Genomic DNA, 27747 nt, shown 5'->3' on the forward strand with positions numbered 1-27747 from the left:
AGCAATAATTTATAGCAGTTTCACTTCCAGCTCAGAGTTAGTAACTGGGGAAAAACTATTGTGTTAGATCAGGGTCCCTTGGATTCAGCATGTAATAATTCCGATGGAAGATCATTACAATTAAGTCTAATCAGAACAATTGTCCTTAACATTGGAATTACCAGTGGAGAGGGACAGGGCAGATAAAGAGAAAAAGCAGCAAGACTGTCATCCTCTCAAGCACCAACACAGCTCCATAGGAACAGGCATCTTCATTTTGTTCTACACAACTCACAAGACTAGAACGGTGCCTGGTATACAGTAGTTGTTCAATATTTGTTTAATGAACCATTATTTTTACTCTGTTTCAACTTGAAGTTTATAGGCTACTGTCATCTGTATTAATCTCATTCTCTGTGAAGTAGGAAGGGAAGATGTGTTAGCACAATATATAGATGAGAAAATGAGTGAAGAAGTTATGTGGCTTTCCCAAGGTGACACAGCTAGTGGTAGCCCCTTAACTCTGCTTTGCAAAGGGAAAGGAAATGCAGGTGCTTCCTTTGCCTTTGCCTATTCAGTGTTAGAATTTATATTTTTGTGTTCTACTTTGGAGTCTGCAGTTTTAAGAGTGAGTTTGATAATTTGGGATAAGGCCATGAGTTTCAGGCATCAAGCCTAAATGTAAGCATGAAGTATTTTACATTTTTCCATGGGAATTCTAGATTCCAAAGTCTGATTTCTAGACCAGAGATTGCAAAAGTTTTTCTGTAAAGAGCCAGATAGTATATACTTCTGACTTTGTAAACCATGTGGTCTCTGCTGAAACTACTCTACTCTGCCAGAGTAGCATAGAAGCAGCCATAGACAGTAAGTAAACAAATGGGTGTGGCTGTGTTCCAGTAAAACTTTATTTATGGGTTCTAAAATTAAATGTCATATAATTTTCCTGTGTCACATTCTTCATTTGTCATGATTATTCTTCTTTTGATTTTTTTCAACCAAGCAAAACTGTAGAAATCCTTCTTTAGCTCATAAATGGTGGGCTGAATTCCATCAGCTGTAGTTCACCCACCACTGCTAATGTCCCTGAAAGCAAAAGCACCCCAGATAACCACCACTGTGAACAATGTCACCAGATCAAGCTTTGCGCACACCACTCTAGCAGTATCATTTCTTTTAGAAATCTTCAGTGGCTCCATACAGACTGTGGGGAGAAGTTTAAACTGGTTACATGAACACATCACTGCTCAGGACCAGGTTCCAAGCTGTACCTCCAGACATTTCCTTCCTCACCCTCCAAGATCTGGCTAACCTAGGCTCTCCCAGGATAAGTCTTCTCTTTCCCATCTCCATTTCTTTGCCTTTTCTGTTCTGTCCACCTGAAATGGCTTCTCTATTCCATTCCCATTTCTTTCTTTCAAAATTCTACTTTTCCTTCCATCTTCATCTCTAAGTCTTCCCCAATCTAACCCCCATAGCTGGATTTAACCTTTTCTTACTGTTCCATCTTCTGCAGTGTATACGATTTTTTCTTATTATGTTTTAGATTCTGTCTCCTATTATAATTGTATTTATGGTCCTCTTCCCTGCAAAATCATTAACTCTTGAGGTCAGAACCTGCAAGTTGTACTTTTGATGGGTGTCCACGCTAGGGTTCCATGAACATTTGTAAAATTTAAATGAATAAACTGTTAGGGATTAAAATGAAATCACCTAAACTATTTGTAAAGCTCTTTGCAATTTCAGAAAACAAGAAAATGAGTGACTACTATTTCACAGGATCTTGAAGTAATAAAAGAGACTAGAAGAGAAAGAAAAATTCTTTTACTAAATTGATTTATTTTTGTTTTATAAAAAAAAGTTTTAAAAACCAAATTACTGAAGCTTAATTAACTGCTCTAATTGACCATAAATGAAAGGCTACCAACTGGCTGTACATGGAGTGATGGCAAAGGAATCTTTTTGTCAAGACAGACTCAAAGAACTTAATAACAGCCAGAAGCAGATTAGCCACACCTGCTCATGAGGCAAAATGAGAAGTAAATGTCAAGCTTTCACTGAGCAGGCCAAAGAGCAGATAACCAACTTTAGAGAGGGAAGCTGGAAACAGAAATGTTAGTTGAAGCAGAGAGGTGGGACTGAGATGGACAGGAAGTATGCGTAAAAGTTCTTCAATTCAAACTTTTTCAATTCCTTTTATCTCCACTTAGAAGACTTCATGTGGTGCTTTTCTTATCTTTATGGAACTATGAAGTCATCGCCAAGTGTTATGAAGAATCACTCATTGTTAAAAACTGAGATAGGAAAGAACAAAATGCTTTCCTATCTCACACAGAGAGCTCAACACTGAATATCTCACTGCTGACACCGGATGTGTATATGGGGTTGGGGAACATTTCCCTATACACCAAGCAATTCTTCAGCTCACCTCAACAGGGAGCCTAGAGTTTAATTAGATTCCAACACCAACTGCTTGGAGTTAGAGTCATACCTCGCAGGTTAAGGGCTCAGACCCACAAGACCATTTCCCACTTCAAATGCCATTGGCTATATAGTTCAGGCTTCCAGAACTGCTAACCAACTTGCTATACACTGGGCTTCCTCCCACCCCTTCCTCAGGTTCAAGCATTTGCTGAAATGAACCACAGAACTTAGAGAAACAGTTCACTTACATTCGCCCATTTACTATAAAAGGATATAACATCCATGTAGAAGAGATGCAGAGTACCAGGAATAGGAAGAGGAGCACAGAGTCAGGGACCCCCTGCTCTTGGGATGTAACATCTTTCATGTGTTCGGCATCCCAGGAGTTCTATACTACCAGTACTGGAGGGGGGTTATGAGTTTTTGTATAGTCATGATTGATCAAATCATTGACTATTAGTGATCAACTAAACCTTTAGTCCCTCTCCTCTCCCCAGAGGTCTGGAAATTGGGTTCAAAGTTCCAACTCTCTAATCAGACAGTTGGTTCCCCTAGTAGCCAGCTGTTATCCTGAAATTATCCAGGACCTATCCAGCTATCAGCCATTTCCTTAGTATGCAAAAAGACTTGTCATTTCCAAGATACCAGGGGTCTCAGGAGCTGTGTTCCAGGAATGGGTGGAGAGAGGAAGGGACTAAGACCAAAATATATGCATATTTTAGTTATATTACAGTAGCCACGATATGAAAGTTTTGCTAGGGCTAGATTTTTCTGTCCCATTTCACTGGGAGATTTAACAAAGGAAACTAAACATGTACCTCTTCCTTCTTCTACTTCTAATCTGTAGGTGTGTTGCCATGGAGGGAGTTACAACTTCAAAGGAACCTCAAAGATGAAACAGTGCACTATTTAAAGGGTCTTCCAAAGTATCTGAGAAGTGTATTCTGCCAGGTTGAGGTCAGAATAGGAACAGTTACTAATGTTCCAATTAATCAGAAGAATGTATTCATTGGGAAGAATGTTTAAGGTATAACTTACATGTCGTTTTAACAGCCAGGGTTGGCTAATCCTCAAAGAACAATGCAACTTTATATTACCTAGAGGTAAAAAATGTGTTCTGGCCAGTTGAGAATGATGTGGAAATTTTCCTTAGAGAGGATGACTGTGATTTCAGAAATCATATATCAGTTAAACATTTGGAGAAAATTGGAATTGTAATGATGGGAATTTAGAGAGAAGCTAGTGAGAGTTTTCATGTAGCTATCTTAAACCTGGGTCACCTTATAAATCTATGGTCAGCAAAACTTGAATCTAACCTGATGAAGGTTAAAAAGAAATGGAGGTATGGAGGAAAAAAATGTACTGAATTTTAATTTTTTTAATGTTGTAGATAGACACAATATCTTTAATTTATTTATCTATATTTATGTGATGCTGAAGATCAAACCCAGTGCCTCACATGTGCTAGGCAAGTTCTATACCACCCCCAGCCCCAAGAAAAATTTACTGAATTTTAAATATATTTTCAAGATACTTCAGATTTTTAAACTGATTGGGCATTTTACATATCAAATATAACCTGATAGTAGACAAGTTCATCTAGGAGAGAAAAGTAATTAGTGTATTGTCACTCTATAGCATAGGAACCTGGAATAACTATATGTGGGTGGTGGAATAATATTTGAAATAGTAAATTTTTTTTCCTGCTGGTCTTTATTACTATTTGATTTTCTTCTCAGAAAGAAAGAAGCTTTAAAACTCATTGCCTTGGGAAATAAATGGAAGTCAGAAGAAGACAACAAAATGCAGAAATACAGAAGAGGTAGGTAATGATCTTGCTGCTAGAGTGAGGTGGAAGGATGAGAATGAGAGCAGGAAGAACTGGAGTGGCTTAGAAGAAGCATGCTTTCCTGTAGTGAAGCTGTCGGCTGGGGAGAGAGAGGGGGTTACCATTTCCCGGAGAAGGGCAGACCAGGCTCAGATTTCTGGAGGTGTCCCCCAGAGAATTTGCAAGACCACTGAGATGAGTGGAGTTTCAGAACCAGGACTGCAAGGTCAAAGGTCTCCAGGAGCATGGGGCAATGCAAACGTGGGAATCACGTGTGTGAGCAGTAAGGAGTGGTGGCAACTGTGACTGACTAGATAGGACACATGCAAAATGTTTAAAGGCATTAATTTTTGGGGCGGGAGGGTGGGTAAACAGTTTTGGTTTTCATCAAACCAAATTTGTGCAATATATTTTTATCTCCTGGGTACAATCAAATGCTGTGATTTGAAAGCCACAGAGAGCCATCAAACCTGTATGGGCCCCAGGGACAGGGATGACTGTCATCTCAGTAGTAAGGTATGGACAAGAAACAATGATCAGAAGAGGAGGATTCATGGTACCTACTTACGGTTGCATTTATCTCAGAACCATTTATAATCCTGGATTACTGACAGGAGCACAGGCAAGGAGAGGGAAACTCCATGAATGCCAGCAGCTAGGTTCCTCCACTGCCTGGCATAGAAGGGCCCAACTTAAGTTGTTCTCTTAAAAATAAATGGTGTACTATTTTACATGCCCAAAGTTGGTACAAGTCAACTTTATTTGCCATCCACCTTGTCACCTGATTTTTTTCAGTGCTAGCAGAAAATCTGAGCTTTGAACTTCTTATAATATATCTCAGCAAGCATTCATTGTCTATCTGATAATCCATCATCACCTATATGGTGCCAGGGAGGAATAAAATTTTAGTAACGTAAAGTTTCTGCACCAAGGAAACTTCCCATCTAGTGGGGCAGACAAGTACCCACATGTGTTGTACTTTTCAGTAGCAGTGGAAGAAGCAGACTTAAGTTGGAGAGAACATGAGGACAGTTCATTAGCTCCCATCCCTTATCTTTCCTTCAGTCTCATCATCAGCCTTCCCAACATCAACATATCCCTTCTGGTGATGATGATCTGAGAACAACTTAGTATCACTCAGGGATGTTCCTGTCAAAAATACACATCCTGCATTTAATCATGAGGAAGTGTCCAAAAACCACAAATAGAGAGACATTCTATAAAGTAAATGGTCTGTTATTTTTTTTAATGATAAGCTCATGAAAAATATGAGGAATGGTCCTGTATTACTGGAGCCTGAAGAGACGTAACCGCTAAATGCAGTAGATCTTGAATGAGATCCTGATCTGGAAACTGAACCAGGACAATCGTAGGTACATTTGGAGAAATCAGAATAAGGCTTATAGATCAAATCCATGTTGATTGGTTGGTTGTGATCATTATACCATGCCATGTAAGAGAAGGCCTGTGTTTTTGGGAAACACACACTAAAGTATTCCAAATTAAAGGAAGAGGGTGTCATGTCCTCAACTTACTCTCAAATGTTTAAAACCACCTATAATATGTAGAGATAATATTTTTATTTAGAGAGGGGAAAATGATAAACTAGCATGGAAACTCTGGATGAGTGGTATATAGGTATTCTTTGTACTATTTTTCCACTCTTTTGGTACGTTTTGTATTATTTAAAAATACAACAGTTGTTAAAAATATTTTTTAAAAAAGGACACATGCCTGGATAACCCTCCCAACGATACTGACTTAATTTGTCTAGTATATGGCCTTCATTTTCATCAGCATGTTTCTCTCTCCCCAGTTGATTCTCATATGCTGCCAGGATTAAGAACCCCCTGGCCTTAGCAGACCCTGATGTCTAGAAATACAGAATCTCTACACTACCTATAATTTATGGAAATTGTCAGAATAAAAGTTATTTGAGTTGGAGATTTTAAAAAATCTCTGAGAAGAACCATTTATCAGGGTCCTAAATACAGATACCTCAAGAGCAAATATATGTATTTGTAAGATTATTGTATAAAGCGGCAGAAGATAACAAGAGATGGTAGGAATATACCTGGATTAAAGTTATTTACTCCAGAGTTAAAAAGCATTCCCAAGAACAATTCAAAATTGACAAGTGCCTTTGGTGTAGTGGATCATTGCATTAGAAGAGAAAGAACAGAGAACAATGGTCATCTTTTGTGGGCATAAAAATCAGACAGTATCTGTTCCTTTGAAAATATTCCTATTGTGGGCCAGATACTATGTTTAGGCCTTAAGTTTATATTAAATTTAAGAAAAACTGGGAAATAAAATAATGCGCATTTAATAACTCTTTTTTAGATTACTTTGACTGCAAGTAAGTAACATAAAACCACAATATTAACTGGTTCAACAACAAGGCAATTTAACATCCAACATAACAGGAAGTCTAGTGGTTTAACAATGACCTCAAAGATCTGGGGTGCTTCCATCTCTCTGTTCTAGCTCCTTTCATGTGTCATGTTTGCCTCCTGGTTAGCTTCCCTTATACTCCCCAAATGACTGCAGAAGCTCTAGGCCTCAGATCCAGATGTACAAACAACTAGGAAATAAATTTTCTTGTTTTTATGTCCTGGAAACATGGAAACTTTTTCCAAAAAGGCTTCAGTAGAATTTCTCTAATGTCCTAGTGTCCCAAATTGGGTTACATACTCATTCTTAAGCTAAGTATTAGAAAAAAAATGGAACTTCTAGCTTGGGCTTAGACTAAATAGTGTATGTCTAGAGGTTGGGGCCATCATCCTCTGAGACATGAGAAAGGTAGGCTGGGTACCACTGCAAAACTGGTATGGAGGCAGGGAATGAGACTTGAATAACCAAACAGTAGGATTTTAATCCAACATTTTTTTAAGATTTAGGTAGGCTTTTACATAAGATAGTGAACTATGCAAATACTCAATATAATTACAGATATTTGTGAATTAGGCAATTTAAAATTGAGAGCTGAGCTGTGGAATATAGTGAAAAAGGCACAGGCTAACCAAGGGATTTGGATCTAACATTAATCAGCTAAAGTATTTAATCAAATCACTTAATTTTTCTGGACTTCATTTTTTGATTTAAAAAATATGGATTTGGCTGGATGGTTTTTAAGGTCACTTCCAACACTGATAGCCTATTAGTCCATACTCACTGTGTTATGGTTTGAATAGGAGGTGTCCCTCAAAAGCTCCTATTTTTTTTTTTTATTGTAAACAAATGGGATTCATGTTGTTTCTCTGTTTATACATAGAGTAAAATGTACATAGAGTAAAGGCATACCATTTGTGTAATCATAAGTTTACATAGGGTAATGTTGGTTGATTCATTCTTTTATTTTTGCCCTTCCCCCCACCCCTCCCATCCCTCTTTTCCCTCTATACGGTCCTTCCTTCCCCCATTCTTGCCCCCCCCAACCCTAACTCTAACCCTAAAACTAACCCCTCCCACACCCCATTACGTATCATCATCTACTTATCAGCAAGATCATTCTTCCTTTGATTTTTTGAGATTGGCTTATCTCACTTAGCATGATATTCTCCAATTTCATCCATTTGCCTGCAAATGCCATAATTTTATCATTCTTTATGGCTGAGTAATATTCCATTGTATATATATGCCACAGTTTCTTTATTCATTCATCAACTGAAGGGCATCTAGGTTGGTTCCACAATCTGGCTATGGTGAATTGAGCAGCAATGAACATTGATGTGGCTATATCTCTGTAGTACAAAAGCTCCTATGTTAATGCAGGACTATTCAGAGGTAAAATGATTGAATTATGAGAGCTGCTACCTAGTCAGTGGGTTAATAATTTGAGTGAACTGACCATGGTAACTGTAGGCAGGTGGGGCTTGGCTGGAGGAAGTGTGTCACTGGGGCATGGCTTGGAGGTTATGTATTTTGTCCCTGGCTCCTTCCATGTTCTCTCTCTGCTTCCCAGTTGCCATTCTGTGAGTAACTTTCCTTCACCACAAGTTATACCATGATGTTCTGCCTCATCTCAGGCCCAAAGTAATGGAGCTGGCCAATCACAGGCTGAGCCTCTGAAATCATGAGCCCAAATAAACTTTTCTTCATCTAAGTTGTTCTGGTTTGGTATCTCAGTCACAAAAATGAACAGCTGACTAAAGCATACTGTTGACTAAACTCACTATAAAATTAAGGAACTAAGTGACATTATTTGTGATGATATCTCTTAGAGTAATAATTTTTTAATATTATAGACTTAAAATAAGAGAAAGGAAATGCTTTAAAATTATAATTGAGACTTCTGGTTTCTGGACCTACAAGTAAGGAGCATGGAAATTTTCACTATCTAAACAAATAAAAATTAAACCAAACTGAAAAAGCAACAATTTGTCATGTCTTCTTAGATCTGTCTGAGAAGTGAGGTCATAGGGTAAACACCAGCACCAAAAATTGGAGTGACAGATCAATATAGAGAATCAAAATTTACCAAAGCAGAAATCTCCTCAAAACTCAGTACTGAGGTAGTAACTTCTAAACTGTAACTAACAAGCCACTAGAGGCTCACCAAGGACAACTCTGGGAGGGAGGCAGTCATAAAGAAGTCCCACACATTTATTATGAGTTTCAACTGCAGGAGCTCTAATCATGTTCTCACAGTGAAGAGCAGAGAAAAATCTCTTCATGCTGTAGATAGCGGGGGAGGAAGAACAACCATTTTGAAATGTCCCATAACATTCCGTTCTTATTAGCAAGGTTTTCCCTCTTTCTTGAAAGCCTCAGTAAGAGAATGAAACCTAATCACAAGCACATAGAATGCTTCTCCAGCCCCCACGACTTACCACCACATTAGTTGAGTCCTATTTACCAGAATTCCTTTTCCCGATATATCATATTTCACTTTCAACAAAAAATTACAATGCATAGTAAAAAGTAAAAAATTCAGTTTGAAACAAGAGCAGTCATCAGAACCAGATTCAGATATGCCAAGGATGTTGGAATTATCATACTGAGAATTTAAAACAACTATAATTAATATGCTAAGGATTGTACTAGATAGAATAGACAATGTGCAAGAACTGAGTGACAATGTTGACATACAGAGGTGGGAATTCTATGAAAGAATAAGAAAGATGTGCTACAGATAAAAGAGAAAAACACTATGACAGAAATGAAGAATGCCTTGGATAGACTCAGCAGACAGCTGAAGAAAAAATGTCTGAGTTTGAAGATATGTTTTTTATAGCAACTTCAAAAACAGAAAAGAGAAGTCTGAAAAAGAAAAGAAAGGAGAACCATTACATCATAAGAACTGTGAGACCATTATTGAAGATATTACATACAAGTAGTAGAAATACAAGAGAACTATAAAGGAAGGGAAGAAATATTTGAAGCAATAATGGCTCAGAATTTTCCCCAAATTAATACCAGACATCAAACCAAAGATCAAGGAAGCTCAGAGATCACCAAGCAGAATAAATGCTTCTATGTCTATATCTATTTAAGTAGACATATTATATTTAAACCGCAGAAAATTAAAGATAAAGAAAAAATTTTGAAAAAAGCCAGAGAGGGAAAAAAAATCTTACCCATAGAAGAGCAAATATAAGAATTACATTAGACAGAAACCATGCAAGCAAGAAGAGATCCGAGTGAAATACTCAAAGTATAGAGAGATAAAAAACAAAGTATAAAATTCTGTACCTTGTAAAGTTATCATTTGAAAGTATAGAAAAAATAGAGAATTTTTCAGACTGAAGTTAAAGAATGTGTTAATAATAGACCTACCTAGCAAGAAATGTTAAAACAAGTTCTTTGGAGTGAAGGAAAATTATACACTTGAATCTTAATGAAGAAAGGAAGAACACCGGGGAAGGAATAAATGAGAATAAAATGAAGCATTCTGTATTTTTTTAAAAATTTTCAGAGCCCTAAAAATTTGTCCAAGATAATAATGGCAACAAGGTATTGATTGCGTGTGTGCACATGCACATCTGCTTATGTATAAGCGAAATGAATGATAGCAATACTACAAGGGATGGGAGGAACAAAATAGGATTGTTTTACTTTTACAAGATACTGCATTGTACTATACTGCACTGTATTTGTGAAGCAGAAAATGTCATTTGAAAGCGGACTTGGACTCTTGACAATGTATATTGCATACTCCAGGGCAAGAAAGAAGTACAATTGATATGGTGAGAAGGGATAGAAATAATACACAACATTCTCAACTAAAATGACAAAAGGCAGAAAAAGCATGAAAGGCAAAAACAGGAACAAAGAAAAAAGACAATAAATAGAAAGCCATGAAATAGTGATAGATACAAATCCAGTTATATCAATAATCATTTTGAGCACCAATGACCTAAGTATACCAATTAAAAGAAAAAGCTTGTTGGACTATATTAAGAAAAATAGAACACAACCCAACTACATATTGTCTTCAAAAAACCCACTATGTTTTTAAAAAATTCTTATTAGTTGTTCATGATAGTAGAATGTATTTTGACGTACTATACATATATGGAGTATAACTTCTCAATCTTCTGGTTGTACATGATGTATATTACACTGATCATGTAATGATACATGCAAATAGGATAGTAATGTCCAATTAATTCTACTATCTTTCCTATTGCCATTCTCCCTCTCTTCCCTTCATTCCCTTTTGTCTAATCCAAAGTATTTCTATTCTTCCCCACCCACCCCCACCTTAATAGTGAGTTAACATCTGCATATGAGAGAATATTTGGCTTTTGGTTTTATGGAATTGGCTTATTTCACTTAGCATGATATTCTCTAGTTCCATTCATTTACTGGCAAATGCCATAATTTCATTCTTCCTTATGAATGGGTAATATTCCAATGTGTATATATACCACATTTTCTCTACCCATTCATCTGTTGAAGGGACCCTAGGTTGGTTCAATAGCTTAACTATTGTGAATTGAGCTGCTATAAACATTGATGTGACTGTGTCACTCTAGTATGCTGATTTTAATTCCTTTGGGTATATACCAAAGAGTGGGATAACTGGATCAAATGGCGGTTCCATTCCAAGTTTCCAGAGGAATTTCCATACTGCTTTCCACAGTGGTTGCACCAATTTGGTATGCAATGGTATGGTGTACCATTTTCTTCACATCCTTGCCAGTATTTATTGTTACTTGTATTCTTGATAATTGCCATTCTTACTGGAATGAAATTAAATTTCTGTGTAGTTTTAATTGACATTTCTCTAACTGCTAGGGATGTTGAATATTTTTTCATATATTTTTCAATACATATATTTCATATATTTCTTTTTCTGTGAAGTGACTGTTCATTACCTTTGCCCATTTACTAATTGGGTTAATTGGTTTTTGGTGTTAAGTTTTTTGAGTTCTTTATATATCCTAGAGATTAATGCTCTATCTGAGATGGAGGCGATAAAGATTTTCTCCCATTCTATAGGCTGTCTCTTCACAATCTCGATTTTTTCCTTTGCCATGAAGAAGCATTTTAGTTCAATTTCATCCCATTTGTTGATTCTTGATTTTATTTCTTGTGCTTTATGTGTCTTGTTAAGGAAGTCACTTCCTAAACCACCATGATTGAAAGTTGGGCCTACTTTTTCTTCTATTAGATGCAGGGACTCTGGGGTCTCTGGTCTAATGTCTAAGTCCTTGATACACTTTGAATTTTGAGAGAGATAGGGGTTTAATTTCATTTTGCTACATATGGATTTCCAGTATTCCCATCACCATTTGTTGAAGGGGGCATCTTTTCTACAATGTATGTTTTTGGTGCCTTTGCTGGTATAAGATAACTGTATTTATGGGTTTGTCTTTGTATCTTCTATTCCATACCATTGGTCTACATGTCTGTTTTGGTGTCAATACCATGCCACTTTTGTTACTATAGCTCTGTAGTATAATTTAAAGTCTGGTATTGTGATGTCTCCTGCTTCACTTTTCTCATAAGGATTGCTTTGGCTGTTCTGGGCCTTTTATTTTTCCAAATGAATTTCATGACCTCATTTTCTATTTCTATGAAGAATGCCATGGGATTTTAATAGGAATTGCATTATATCAGTATGGCACTTTTGATAGTATGGCCATTTTGACAATATTAATTCTCCACAAACATGAGAGATCTTTCCATCTTCTAAAGTCTTTTTCAATTTCTTTCTTTAGTGTTCTGTAGTTTTCATTGTAGAGGTCTTTCACATTTTTTGTTAGATTGATTTCCAAATATTCTTTTTTGAGGCTCTTGTGAGTGAGGTAGTTTCCCTAGCTTCTCTTTCAGTAGATTCATCAATGATGTATACAAATACAATTGATTTATGAGTGTTAATTTTACATATTTTACATCCTACTTTGCTGAATTGATTTATGAGTTCTAGAAGTTTTCTAATGGAATTTTTTGGGTCTTCTAAATACAGAATCATATCTTTGGTGAATAGTGATAGTTTGAGTCCTTCTTTTCCTATTTGTATCCCTTTATTTTCTTTCTTCTGTCTGTTTGCTCTGGCTAGAATTTCAAGGACTATGATGAATAAAAGTGGTAAAAAAGGGCATCCTTGTTACAGTTTTTAGAGGGAATGCTTTCAATTTTTCTCCATTTAGAATGATGTGGGCCTTGGGTTTAGCATATACAGTTTTTACAATGTTGAGGTATGTTCCCACTATCCCTAGTTTTTCTAGTGTTTTGAACATGAAGGAGTGTTGTATGTTGTCAAATGCTTTTCCTGCATCTGTTGAGATGATCATGTGATTCTTGTCTTTAAGTCTGTTGATGCAATGAATTACATTTATTGATTTCCATATGTTGAACCAGGCTTGCATCCTTGGAATAAACTCCACTTGATCATGGTACACTATCTTTTTAATATGTTTTTGTATGCATTTTGCCAGAATTTTATTGAAAATTTTTGCATCCATGTTCATCAGGGGTATTGGTCTGAAGTTTTCTTTCCTTGATGTGTCTTTGGTTTGGGTATCAGGGTGATGCTAGCTTCATAGAATTAATTTTGAAGGGTTTCCTCCTTTACTATTTCATGGAATAATTTGAGGAGTATTGGTATTAGTTCTTCTTTGAAGGTCTTGTAGAACTCATAAGAGAATTCATCTAGTCCTGGGCTTTTCTTCATTGTTAGGCATTTGATGGTGTCTTCTACTTCATTGCCCTAAATTGTTTTGTTTAAATTGTATATATTCTCCTGATCCAATTTGTGTAGGTCATATGCCTCTAAAAATTTGTCAATGTCTTCAAGGTTCTCTATTTTATATTCAAGTATAAATTTTCAACATAGTTTCTGATTTTGTCTGTATTTCAGTAATGCCTGTCATATTTCCTTTTTCATCAAGAATTTTAGTAATTTGAGTTTTATCTCTTTTTATTTATTAGCTTGCTATGGGTTAATCATTTTTATTTACTTTTTAAAAGAGCCAACTTTTTGTTTTGTTGATTTTTTGAACTGTTTCTTTTGTTTCAGTTTCATTGATTTCAGCCCTGATTTTAATTATTTTCTGTCTTTTGCTTTTGGTGTTGATTTGTTCTTTTTCTAGGACTTTGAGTTGTAATGTTAGGTCATTATTTGTTGACTTTCTGTTCTTTTATTGAATGAGCTCAATACAATGAACTTTCTTCTTAGCACTGCCTTCATAGTATCCCAGAGCTTTTGATGTTTTTCTCTATTCCCATTTACTTCTAAGTATTTTTTAATTTCATCCCTGATTTCTTCTACTATCTATTGGTCATTCAAAAGCATATTATTTAGTCTCCAAGTGTTAGAGTAGCTTCTATTTTTTATTTTATCATTGATTTCCAATTTAATTCCATTAGGGTCTGATAGAATGTAAAGTATTATCTCTATTTTTTTTTATTTGCTAAGAGTTGCTCTGTGACATAAGATATGGTCTATTTTAGAGAACGATCCGTGTGCTGCTGAGAAGAAAGTGTATTCAATCACTGATGGATGAAATACTCTATATATGTCTATTGAGTCTAAATTATTGATTGTATTTTTTAATTATTGTTTCTTTGTTCAGTGTTTGTTAGGAGAATCTATTCAGTGGTGACAGAGTTGTGTTAAAGTCATCTAGTATTATTGTGTTGTGGTCTTTTTGATTCTTGAAATTGAGAAGTGTTTGTTTGATGTGAGTAGATGCTCCACTGTTTGGGGCATAAATATGTACAATTGTTATGTCTTGTTGATGTATTTCTTGAAATAGTATGAAATATCCTTCTTTGTCCCTTCTGATTACCTTTGGTTTGAAGTCCACTTTATCTGATAGGAGGGTAGAAACATATCATGTGAGTGACATGTTTTTTCCCATCCTTTCACCTTCAGTCTGTGGATGTCTTTGCCCATGAGGTGAGTCTCTTGAAGACAGCATATTATTGGGTATAGTTTTTTAATCCAATCTTCCAGTCTATGTCTTTTGATTGATGAGTTTAGGCCAATTATGCTCAAAATTATTATTGAGATATGATTTGTATTCCATTTTTGGTTTATTTCTGGTTTTTAATTTGAATTAGTTTCTCCTGTGATTGACTCTTCCTTTAGTGTAGTTCCTCCCTTTGCTGGTTTTCACTTTTATTGTTCATTTCTTCTCCATGAAATAATTTGCTAAGAATGTTCTGTAGCCCTAGCTTTCTAGTTGTGAGTTCTTTTAACTTTGTTTATCATAGAAGGTTTTATTTCATCTTCAAATCTCAAGCTTAATTTTTCTGGATATAAAATTCTTGGTTGTCATCCATTTTCTTTCAGAACTTGATATATTCCAAGACCTCCTAGTTTTGAGGGTCTGGGTTGAGAAATCAGCTGAGATCCAAAGCTGATATGCTCCCTCCAAACATAATCTGACATTTTTCTCTGGCAGTCTTTAAAATCCTATCTTTATTTTGTATGTTAGGAATTTTCATAATAATGTGCTGTGCGGTGGGTCTGTTGTAATTTTGTTTATTGGAGTCCTGTGAGCCTCCTGTATTTGATTTTCCATTTCATTCTTTAGGTTTTGGAAATTTTCTGATATTATTTCATTTAAATGATTGTCCATTTCTTTAGTTTTTATCTCTGCACCTTCATCTATACATATAAATCTTAAATTTGGTCTTTTCATGTTATCCCATATTTATTTGAAATTCTGTTTGTGTTTTCTTAACATCTTTTCTCCATTGTCAACTTTATTTTCCAGATTTTATATTTTGTCTCCATTGCCTGAAACGCTGTCTTTCAAGTGGTCTAGTCTGTTGGAGATGTTTTCTATTGAATTTTCAATTTGGTTTATTGATTCCTTCATTTCAAGAATTTCTGCTTGGTTTCTTTTTAGAATCCCTATCTCTTCATTGAAGTAATCTTTCACCTTCTGTATTTTCTCTCTGATTTCACTCCTTACGTTGTCTTTGGCCTCATGGATCAGTTTAACTATGTGCATTCTGAACTTCTTTGACATTTCTTCCTCTGTGGTGTCAATGGATCCTATTATTGGAACATCTTGGTTTACTTGGAATGATTTGTTCCCTTGTTTTTACATGTTGTTTGTGTGTCTACCCATCTAGCAGCATGAATCTGAGGCAGTACAGCTTTTACCCTGTAGACTTAGAGTGTCCCTGAAAGTTTCTAGTACCTTACCATTAGGGAGAAGACAAGTAATAACTGCAACTAATGCAAACAATATACAACCTTAAACCAATTAGCTCCTACTAAGATATCTACAGTTTTGTTACAATAAACAGAAATGATATGTTCAGTTATTGCCTACAATAAAAATAGTAAGTTTGCAAAAGTTTCAAAAGGTGGACAAAAAGAGTACAGAAGTGGTATAGAATGTGATGATTATGAGAAAGGAGAAGAGAAGATAGAAGTAAAAAATTAAAGGAAGAATGAAAGAGAATAATGGAGGTGACTGTTAGAAGAAAAATAAAGAGAATTAAGGGAAACAGATAAGTAAGAGAAAAATAATGTAAAGTGAAAAAAATTGGGGGAGGGGACACTTGACCACTGAACCACGCCCTCAGTCCTATTTTGTATTTTATTTACAGACAGGGTCTCAGTGAATTGCTTAGCACCTCGCTTTTGCTGAGGCTGACTTTGAACTTGAGATCCTCCTGCCTCAGCCTCCTGAGCCACTGGGATTACAGGCATGCACCACAGTGCCCAGCTAAAATAAAATTTTAAAAATTAAAAACAGAAAGAAAAAAGTAAAAGTAAAAGAACACAAAACTGAAATATACTATTCAGAAATCCTAATCCTCAATAAATTGACACATGAAAGAGAATTACTTTCAAAAATGGTTGAAATGTGAGAGAAAAAAAGAGATAGAATAAAGATCTTGATGAAAAGTTGAAGAATTGTTTCTGTTCCAGATCAAAAGATTTTCAGCTTCCTTTCTTAGGTCTGGAGTGTGATACTTGTCCTACCCTCTGGGTGGGGTTTCTAGGTTAAGAGGGTTAATCCTGGAGGCAGAATTCTTGGAGATGGCGTTTAGGCTTAGGTATGTTCCAGTCTCTTCACAGAATGCCATTTGGTCTGGAGATTTTAAGTCAGCACACCTCCAGGGCCCAGCAATTACTGGTCCTTGCTGGAAGACTGCACCCCAAGAATTTCTTGTGTGGTGTGGAATCTGTCCTGTTCTTAGCCCACTACGTTGCCTGTGGACCCTATGATTCCTGGTCTCTAATTCAGTCTCCAAACTCAATCTCTCCCTCCCCTGCCCTTTCAGGCACTTCTCTCCCTGCTGGTCCTAGAAGCAGCCAGAATAGAAGGGGATGGAGAAGCCAAGTGGGTTTCTGGGACCAGTATTCCACTGTGTAAACCTCTCTCCATGCTTATTTTTCTCCTGGTCACTTAGGCACACTCTCTCTCACACAGCATGGGTTTGTCCAGTTTGATTTTCCAGCCAGACTCGCGTCTGCCAGAAAACAGCTCCCTCAGCTGCCAGCCCCCTCAATGTGACTGCAAAATTGTTCCTTCAGCTACCCTCTGCACACTTCTGGGAGAAATGCAGTTTCTTTCCTGTACCAGGATATTATGCACCCCACCTTACTGTTCAGTTGATCAATGACTCTAAACTCTAAACTGTCTGCACCCCAGCATGCCTCAGTCCTCCCGAGAATCAGGCTTCCTTTAATTCCCTTATTGCTTTACTACATTCATGGAGGGACTGTTCTAGTTTGTGCCTCCAACCACTGCTGTGGCTATGGCACTGGTGATCTCTTCCTTATTTTATTATATTTGATCTCCTGAGTCCCTGATCTGTTTTGAGTATCCAGTATTAAATTCAGTGAAGTCACCCCTAGTTCTTGTTCATTTACCCACCTTGCTGAAAAGCTGTCTGTCTGCTTTTCTTGGTTTTGTACCACCGAGCTACCAGAGAAGCAACTCTGTTTTCCACCATCTTTCTGCTTCCCCAAGATACCCACTTTGAATATAAAGACATACATGGGTTAAAAGTAAAAGAACTGAGGAAATGCAGAACATGCTAACACTAGTCAAGAAGAAAGTTGGAGTAGCTGTATTAATTTCAGACAAGCAAAAGTCAGATCAAAGAAAGTTATAAGGGATAAAGAGGGGCAATTGAATAATAAGGGGGTCAATTCTTGAAGGTAAATAATAATTCTTAGCGTGTATATGTCTAACAGTAGAGTACAAAACTAAGTGAGGCAAAAGCCTCTGATTAGATAATTTCCAAAGGCCCTATGCTCTAGTTTGGACATTTTTTTCTTCTGTTTGATCTAGTCTTCTAATGAAGCTATTGTATTTTTTATTCATGCATCAAAATCTTCAACTCTGAGATATGTTTGGGCTTTTTTGATGATATCTATATCTGTTGAATTTCTCATTTAGATCATGAATTGGCTTTCTGATTTCACTGAATTGTCTGTCCATTGTCTTGTATCTCACCAAGTTTCCATAAAGTCATCTGAATTCCTTTTCAAGCATTTCATACATTTTTTTCTTCTTTGGGGTCAATTACTGGAGAATCATGGTGTTCCTTTGGTGTTGCTATGTTTCCTTGCTTTTACCTATTTCTTTTGTTCTTGAGTTGATGTCTGTGCTTCTGGTAGAAAAATAACCTCTTCTGAATTTTACATAGTGGCTTGCAGATAGATCTTAGTGTATCAGTTGGGAAGGAAGTGGTGGCTCTATTTCTGAGCAGACGCAGTGGTATAGCCTCCATGTAGCTTGTTCAGTGGCAATCCACCTTGGCAATGATTGTGGGTACCTCAAAGGCCGAGGTTGTATAAATTTGTGTCAGTCCTGTGGCAGGGTATGTCATTATGGTCTTCAGTGGTGAGAACTTTTGAGATCCTCCTGTTCATTTTCCCTACAGTGGGATGTCTTAGCTGAGAGGTGGTGCTGGATTCTAGGGCATAGTTCTTAGAGCAGTTTTGGAGCTGAGGTCCTGGGCTTTGCGTCTCATGAAACTACTGTAGCACTTGGGTCTTTTGGTGGTTGTTCACTGTTTGAGATGGTTTTTGGGTGCAGATTACTCGTAACACTAAGATCTATAGCTTAGAAGCACTCGCTAGCAGCTCAGGCCCTCGGGGAGAAGGTGTAGTACTGCAATGTCTCCAGAAAAGAAGCCATGCTCTGGAGATTTGGATCTGTGGAGCAGTGCACAGCTGCAAGTCAATAACCAGACCAAATAGGGCTCAGTGGCAACTTGGGCCCTAGCAAATAAGACATCATGTAGTGCTGACTCTAGATCCTGGGACAGTAGGACATAATAAAATTCCAGATTCTGATAGGCCAGGTGCAGTAACAGCAAGGACCTCAGAATGTTTCCTGGACCTTCAAGGACAGGGAGCAGCACAGCAATGATTCCGCTCCTTGGGTATGGGGGTTTTAGACTCCAGAAAGCTTTTCCTACTTGGGCAAAGCAAGGTACTAGAGTTATCTAGCCTATAGAGTTGGTTGTCTCAGCTTATTCAATGCTCCATTTCCTTGGGATGCAAGATACCATGTCAGATCAGCAAGACTGCGCAGCAGGCCCAGGCTCAGATTCCCTGTCAGGCAACCCATCACTTCAGTTCAGGTACAGGCCGGCATGCCTGCTCTGGGTGGCTCAGGCACTGTTTCCCTGGGAGCCAGGGCACTGCCTCAGTGCAGGCCCCAGGGGCAGGGTGCAGCATTGACTGGGAGGGGCAGATGGAGCAGCTCTGTGGCAACTTGACCCCATGAGGTATGGTGTAATACCAGTTTGGTTAGGAATGGTGAGCAGCCAGGTAAGGAGTATTTCAGGGCTGGGAGGTGTGCCATGGCTACTTGTCTCCAGAGCAGGACACACTCTAGCAGGGGTTCCCGTTCTAAGATGTCACAGCAGAACAGCAGCACAGGCCACCAAAGGCAGAACACTCTGTCAGCTCCTTTTTTGGGGCCAGTGCAGCTATATAAACTCCCAGTTGGACTTAGCACCTTTGAGGATTGCAGAGGTCCCCACTGTTGGGGACCATAAGTGTCCAAGGAGGTGATGGGCTGCTTACCTTTCTCCACCGGGAGAAGTCCCTCCTGGTTCCAGTTGACCCAGACAGGCCGCGACAAAGAGTTTCCTTCTGTCCTTCCCCATCCTGAGTCCTGTGAACCACAGCATTTCTGCTACTCCTTTGATGTGCTCTGGGACTCTCTTTTAGTTATTATTTTTTTTTTTATCAAAATGTGGTTGTTTATTCATTGTTTTGGTGGTCATTGTGGGCAGAGCATGAGCACTAGGGGCTTGTATCTTGCCAACATCACTCCACAAAGAATCTTAAAACTCAGTAAGGAAATAAACAATTTAATGAAAAACTGGGCAAAAATAGACCTTAACAAAGAGCTTACCAGTGAAGATATTCAGATAGGAAATAGGCAAGTGAAAACATGTTTCACATCATTTATTCACATATTAGGGAAATAAAAATTAAATACAAAATGAGATCCTACTGTACACCTATTACAGTGACCAGAATACAAAATATTGACACCACCAAATGCTTGTGAGGATGTAGAACAATGGGAATTCTCATTCATTGTTGGTGGGATTGCAAAATGGTATAGCAGTTTGGAAGACAGTTTAACAGTTTCTAGCAAAACTAAACATGCTCTTTCTTTATAATCCAATATTTATAATCCAATAATCATGCTCTTACATTTACTAAATGAGATGAAAGTTATGTCCACACAGAAACTTGCACATGGGTGTTTGTAGCATGTTTGAACGTAATTACCATAACTTGGAAACCAAGATGTCCTTTTGTACGTGAAAGGGTAAATCAATTGTGGTATTCAACAGTGGAGTTTTATTCAGCAGTTAAAAAGAGATGAATGAACATGACATGGAAAAGACAAAGAAGAAACAGATGTATATTAATGAATGAAATAAGTTAATCAGATAAAGCTACATACTATATGATTCCATCTATGCAACATTCTGGAAAGACAAAACTACAGAGACAGTAAAAAGTTCAATGGTGACAAGGTTGAGGGACATAGATGGAGAACAGAGGATTTTTAAAGCAGTGAAACTACTGCATGATACTACAGCGGATACATGGCACTGTATTTTCCCAACACAACATCAGGATGAAGACTAATGTAAACTATGGGCTTTGGGCAGTAACAATGTATCAATGCAGGTCATCATCTGTGACAAACCGACCACCCTGGTGGAGGAGGTTGACAGCTTGGGGGGCCATGTGTGGAGGAGGCCAGGAGGTATGTGGGAAATCTCTGCAGCTTCTGCTCAAATTTATGTCAACCTAAATCTGCTCTAAAAAATAAAGTCTGTTTTTTAAAAACATAATTAAAGCTAACGGTCAGGCCTTCCGATACAAATATATACATATATATATTTTTTGTAATTTGATATGACTCTCTGTAATTCTCTGACTCTCTCCTTTTTAAAAAAAAAATTAAGCACTGTTATTTTCTTCATAAATGTATTTTGCCTGGGAGTTGGATGAGGAAGGAAAACTACAAGTAGGCAAGGTTTGCAATTTACATTTCCATATGTCTGTGTAAGGGAGGGCAGCTGCTCCAGACTCCTCATTTCCAAGAGAGAGTTTTGGATTCTTAAGGCAGTTACCTAATTGTCTACCTAACATTTCTAAAGAAATGCTGTTTCTTTAGAAGTCACATGTAAGATATTTTCTGTCCTTCAGTTGTTGCCATGGAATGCATAACCCGAATTCTGCTGATGTGAAAACCGATGCTGAAACACAATGAGCAAGGTCAGTGCTGACACCTACTGTTCCAACTTGGGTGTGAGCGACTCCACCGCACACAGCCCCGTTGTGGAGCTGGGAATCCTGAGCAGTATTTGCCCCTGTAGGAGGGATCGTAGGAGAACATCATCCAGAGCTCCATTATCCTGAAAAAGAGGGCAAGGCAAACACTTAGCACTTTTTGAGACAAACACATCAAATATTCTGAAGGCAGAGGATAAGTTAATGTCAAGGGGTATTTCCTAGTGTTCATTCAGAAGCCTTCCTAAGGCTCTGGCGTCTTTAACAAACTTCCCACTCTGTTTCTCTTGTGCTGTTTTTGTCCCTAGATCTGTAAAGAAAAGGTAGATACGACTATTGGCTTTTAAAGCTCTTGCTAGGGAGGAAGAGAGAAAGAGAGAACAGAAGGCTTCCTGACCTTGATCTTTCTCCTGCCCTGGGACACTGCTCTAGATTATTAATTAGCTCTCTTTTAGTTATCTGTTTCCCTCTAGAAATATTTTCCACCCCAAGCTGGGACATAGCCATTGCATTATGTCATTAGTCTATTTTAAAAGCTGTGCATCATGTGAGGTCTCACACTTCATCACCTCACAATGACTTATGTGTCTCTTGAATAGCTGTTACCTACCCTGGTGAGAAGAGACCCAGGAGGCTACATTCTTACAGACAGAAAGAAGCACTCATGGCATCGCCGTGTACAAAGGAAAACAGCAGTGTACTACAGTGTTGTCGGGCAAGGACTTGTGTCAAAATTGAGAATGACAATGTCAGCATCTGATATCTGATATCTATTCATCAGACATGTCAACCCAGGGGAAGAGTGGACAGAATTGAGAGAATGAACCAGAAGACTCCAGAGCTTTGATGTAGATAATCAGCACCCCTGAACATTCAAGCTGATGATGCTGATGGTTCCACCGGAGTCTTGGGGTCTTGCTCTTGCATTGCAGTTCCTTGCCCACAGCCCCTTCCTCATCTGATTGATCACTCCTAAGGACAACGTGCTTGTTTCTAAGACCTGTGAAGGACTGTGCCTCTGTGTGCAGTAAAGAAACCTAGACTTTTATCCTCTACTTGTTTTCAAAGCAACTCAAATAGGCTAACTAAACTGTCACTTTTTAAAGAAAGTTTTGGTATTTTTATAGTAATTTGAGGACCTAAAATGGAATTAATTTTAAAAAGATGGTTGGTGGTAGGCAATATTCTTCATGGAAGGGCTAAAGGATTTTTTTCTTAGGGGTTAAGTAATAAAAATACTTCTTTTATTCATAGAGATATAATCAAAGCACTCCATATGATTGCTCTTATTTGCTTGGCATTTTGGAAGCCACAACGTGCTATCACACTCTGTAAAAATCTGTTTCATACAGGACCATTTTATGTTCATTGAAATAAAAACAAAATTTACAGACATGACAGAAGAACATAGTTGGAGAGCTGATAAGCTCATCTTACTCTGGTGATATTGTTAACACATAGTCATTTGTGCAGTACAGGATAAAAGCATGGCCCTGGGATCTGAGTCTGGATTCAAAGCCCACTCTACTGATCGCGGACTGCATGACTTTCAAAACTTCACATTCAGTGACTCAGTTTCTTCACCTGTAAAATGGGGCAAAAAGTTAATATCTATGTAAAATACCTAGTGCAGTTCCTGGTGCTTTGCAATTTCTAAATTAATACAAGCTGTCATTATTAAATGTAACAAGTATGTTACTTAGTCAATGTTATTTTATTATAAAAGAAACATCTCAAAACATTGGCTTGTCTTCCCCCATTTACTTGTTGCAGATTAAGTGCCAAGTTTAGAAAATATTTGCTTGACAGATAGAATCTCTTTATTTAGACAGCATTAATGTTCCCCACATTTTCTTCAGGAAAGACAGTTTAATCATATTTTGTCAAAAAAGAACATTTTTTCAACTTTTGTTGTATTGGTTGTTTTTTGTTTCAGTTTGATTCGTTTTTCTTTCCTTTGGTATCTCAGTCTATTTTGTGTCCTCATATTTCTTGCACTTCAAATTGTTTTCCAGACCTCCATTTCATGTTCTGTTCAGGCAATAGCCTCAGCTCCCAGGTATTTAAGCAGGGTCCCTCCAGTCTTTACTGTGAAGTGAGATCACAACAGTGTGGCACACATCTTTGTTGGGTGTGTGCAGAAAGGGAACTCAGAATCACTCACCATTCCTAGTGTGGTGTCTTTCCCGGTAAGGGGCAGGGGAAGGGAGAAGGAGGGATGTGAACTGACAACTGATTGACTGAATGCGAACACCTCTATGTGGTCTCTTTCACCCAGTCCACTGCCTCTGAGAGTTGTATCTATTCACCTAGAGTCCTCCTGGGACCCAAAGTGAGCACCTACATTTTCTGTGTTCTCTGAATGAGACATTTAACTTACTCATTCAATCTTTTTCTTTTCTCTAAAGTATGAGTAAGGACATTTTACTAACTGTAGAAATTCATGTAAGAAAACCATGTGCACCATTTCACTTTCCAGTTAATCCTTGTAACTGAAATGAGAATTTAGCTCTTCTCTACTTCTCTGCCAAGACCATGGCTCTGGCCTTGTCTGAGTTCTCTGCTTGTTCAACTACACATTATTTTCTCCTTTCATTCTCTCTCTTAAAAAAAAAATTAAGAGGAAGATACAGAGCTTCCCCACCCTGCTCCATGCAAAATTTTCCTTATCATATCCCCTGTCAGAGAGGTGTGACCGGTACAATTGATGAACCCCTCCAAATCCCTATTAAATACAGATCTTCCACATAGCTTGGCCTTTTCTATAATTTCATATAGTTGGAACCATCTAGTATGTTTTTTCAGATTGGATTCTTTCACTTAATAAAATGCAGTTAAGTTTTCTCCATGGCTTTTTAGTGCTAAATAATGTTCCACTGACTGAATGCACAAGTTTATTTTCCTGTTCACCTACTGAAGGACATCTTGCTTGCTTTTATTTCCTACCAATAAAGCTACTATGATCTTTGACATACAAGTTTTTAAAATTTGGAGATAACATTTAAGGTAAATATCAAAAAGGACATTTCCTGGGTCATATGGTGAAAGTATGTTTAGTTTTGTAAGCAACTGTCAAACTGACTTCTAAAGTGATAGCATGCACCATTTAGCATTTCCACCAGCAATGAGAGAGTTCCTGTTACTCTAACATCCTTGCCAGCATTTGGTGTTGTCAGTGTTGGGATTTGGGCCATTATAGGCATGTAATTGAATCTTATTTTTTTTAAATTTGTAGTTCACTAATGATATATGATTTGGACTATCTTTTTACATGTTTATTTTTCATCTGAATATCTTCTTTCTTGAGCTGTCTTTTAAAGTCTTTTTCCCATCCTTTAATTTAATTTTCTTGTGGATGAGTTTTAAGAATTCCTTATATATTTATATTATGCTCCTTTATCAAATATGTCTTTTGCAAACATTTTTTCCCAGTCTGTGGTTTGTCTTTTCATTCTCTCAATAGAGTCTTTCAAAGGGCACACATTTTTAATATTAATGAAGTTCAGCCTACCAATTGTTTCTCTCAAGGATCGTGACCTTGGTGCCATATCTAAAAAGTCATCACCAAACTCAAAGTCATCTAGATTTTCTCCTTGTTATCTTCTAGGAATTTTGCAATTTTGCACTTTGAGTTAGTTTTTTTGTAAGGGGTGAACTCTGGGTCTAGATTCATTTTATACATGTGGATGTCCAGTAGCTCCAATATCATTTGTTGAAAAGAATGTCTTTGGCCTATTTTATTCCTTTACATATCTTGTTGTGTTAGCTAGAACTCCAGTATGATGTTGAAAAGGAAAGGTGAGATGAGATTACCTTGCCTTCATCCTTGCGTAACTTCTAGTCTCTCATCATTAAGTACAGAGTTAGCTATAGGTTTTTTGTAGCTATTGTTTATCAGATTGAAGAAGTTTCCCTTTTAGTTCCTGTCTGCTGAGAATTTTTAGCACGTATATTAAATTTTGTCAACTGCTTTTTCTGCGTTTAAGACCATGTTGTTTTTCTTCTTTAACCGGGTGATATGATGGATTACCTTGATGGATTTTAGAATGTTGAATCATGCCTGCATACCTGAGATAAACCCACTTGATTGTGGTGTATAATTCTTTTTATACACTGTTGAATTTGATTCGCTAATATTTTGTTGGGGATTTTTACATTTATGCTCAAGAGAGATATTAGTCTGAATTTGTCATTCTTGTAATGTCTCTTTGTGGTTTTGGTATATATTTTTTCCTATATGGCTTTTATTCTGAAATTAATATGGTTATTTACACTTTTCTTTTGATTATTATTACATAACATAGTTTATCTTCTTTCTATTCATTTATTTTTAAACTGTGTATGTATTCATATTTAAAGTAGGTTCCTTGTAGAAAACAGTATGATATAGTATGACAATATTTTTCTTTTCATTGGGATATTCAGATCATTGATGTTTAAAATGGTTATTGATATGGTGGGATTAATATTTACCACATTTGTTACTGTCTTCTACTTGTTGTTCTTGTTTTTTGTTCCTATTTTAATCTTTTACTCTTTCATCTATTGTGGTTTTAATCATGCATTTTATATTAATCCATTTTCTCTCCTTAGTACAGTTCGTGTTACCTTTCTATTGCTATGACAAAATACCTGATAAAATCAACTTAGAGGAGAAAAATATTTACTTTGGCTCATGGTTTTAGAGGTTTCAGTGCATAGTTTCTTGACCCTAATCACTGTGGGCTTGGGCAAGGAAGAACATCATTGTTGGAGGGGTGTAGTAGAGCAAAGTTGGCCAGGATATATATATATATATATATATATATATATGTGTGTGTGTGTGTGTGTGTGTATGTGTGTGTGTGTGTGTGTGTGTGTGTGCGTGTGTGTATAAGGGGGGAGGTACTGGAGAAAAGGTGTACTCTTTGCATCTAGTGACCTACTTCCTTCAACTAGGGCTCACCCACTAAAGTTTCTGTTACCTCCCAATAGCATCATGAGCTGGGAACAAAACCTTCAACGCATGAACCTTTGAAGACATTTCAGATCCAAACTATAACACCATGATCCATGTTTTTATGTTTTTTATTTGACTTTTTAAAGTGCATGCAATATACATTTACAGCTAATCCAAGTCCATCTCCAAATGACATTATACCATTTCATGAGTAGTTGAGTACCTCATTATGACAAAATAATTCTACTTCTTCCTTCATCCTTTGTATCATTATTTTTGTTCATTTTCTTATAAGCATAAGCTTATATATGGTAGACATACACATAATCAAATATATTGTTATAATTCTGAGCAAACTTATCTGTTAGGCCAATTAACCTTCATTTACTCCTTACTAATGCTCTTCTTTTATGTATACATGAATTTCTGACCTTATCATTTCCCTTCTCTCCAAAGAATTCCTCATAACATTTCTTCCAAGGCAGGTCTACAGACAACATATTCCTTCAGTTTTTGATTGTTAAGAAAGTCTTTATCTCTAACTTTTAAGTAACAATTTAAAAGTGATACAGAATTCTAGGTTGGTGGAATTTTTCTCTCAACAATTTAAATATTACGGGCTGGGGAGATAGCTCGTTGGTAGAGTGCTTGCCTTTTAAGCACAAGACCCTGGGTTCAATCATCAGCACCCCCCAAAAAAACCAAACAATTTAAATATTTTACTCTTTTCTTGTTTACATGGAGAAGTTGGCTATAATTCTTTTTTGTTGTTGTTGTTTCTCTATAGGTAAGGTATATTTTTGCTCTTGTTAATTTCTTTCAAATGCTTTTATCTTTTTTTAATGTAGTTTGAATATGGTGTGCTTCTATGGGTGTTTTGTTTTGGTTTGGGGGGATCAGTCCTTGGTGTTCTCTGAGTTGCATGGATCTGTGATTTTGATGTCTGTCATCAATTTGGAAAATTCTGAGTCATTATTCCTTCAAATATTCCTTCTGTCCTTTTCTCTCTTTTTCTCTTTTTGGTATCACATTATATATATATATTGTATCTTTTGTAGTTGTTCCACAGTTCTTGGATATCCTGGTGTGTGTGTGTGTGTGTGTGTGTGTGTGTGCATGTGTGTGTGTGTGTTGTCTTTATTCTCTTTGCTTTTTAGTTTTAGAGGTTATGATTGATACAGCATCAATTTCAGGATTTATTTCCTCAGCTGTGTCCTGTTTCCTGATAAACCCATTAAAGGCACTACTGATTTCTGTTAGTGTTTTTTTTTGTTTTTTTTTTTTTGTTTTTAATCTCTAGAACTTGTGTTTGTTTTTTCCTTGGGATTTCCATTTTATTGCCTGCCTTGCCCATCTGTGTTTGCATGCTATCCA

This window comes from Sciurus carolinensis, chromosome 4 (assembly GCF_902686445.1).
Source record: "Sciurus carolinensis chromosome 4, mSciCar1.2, whole genome shotgun sequence".
NCBI classification, from domain to species: domain Eukaryota; kingdom Metazoa; phylum Chordata; class Mammalia; order Rodentia; family Sciuridae; genus Sciurus; species Sciurus carolinensis.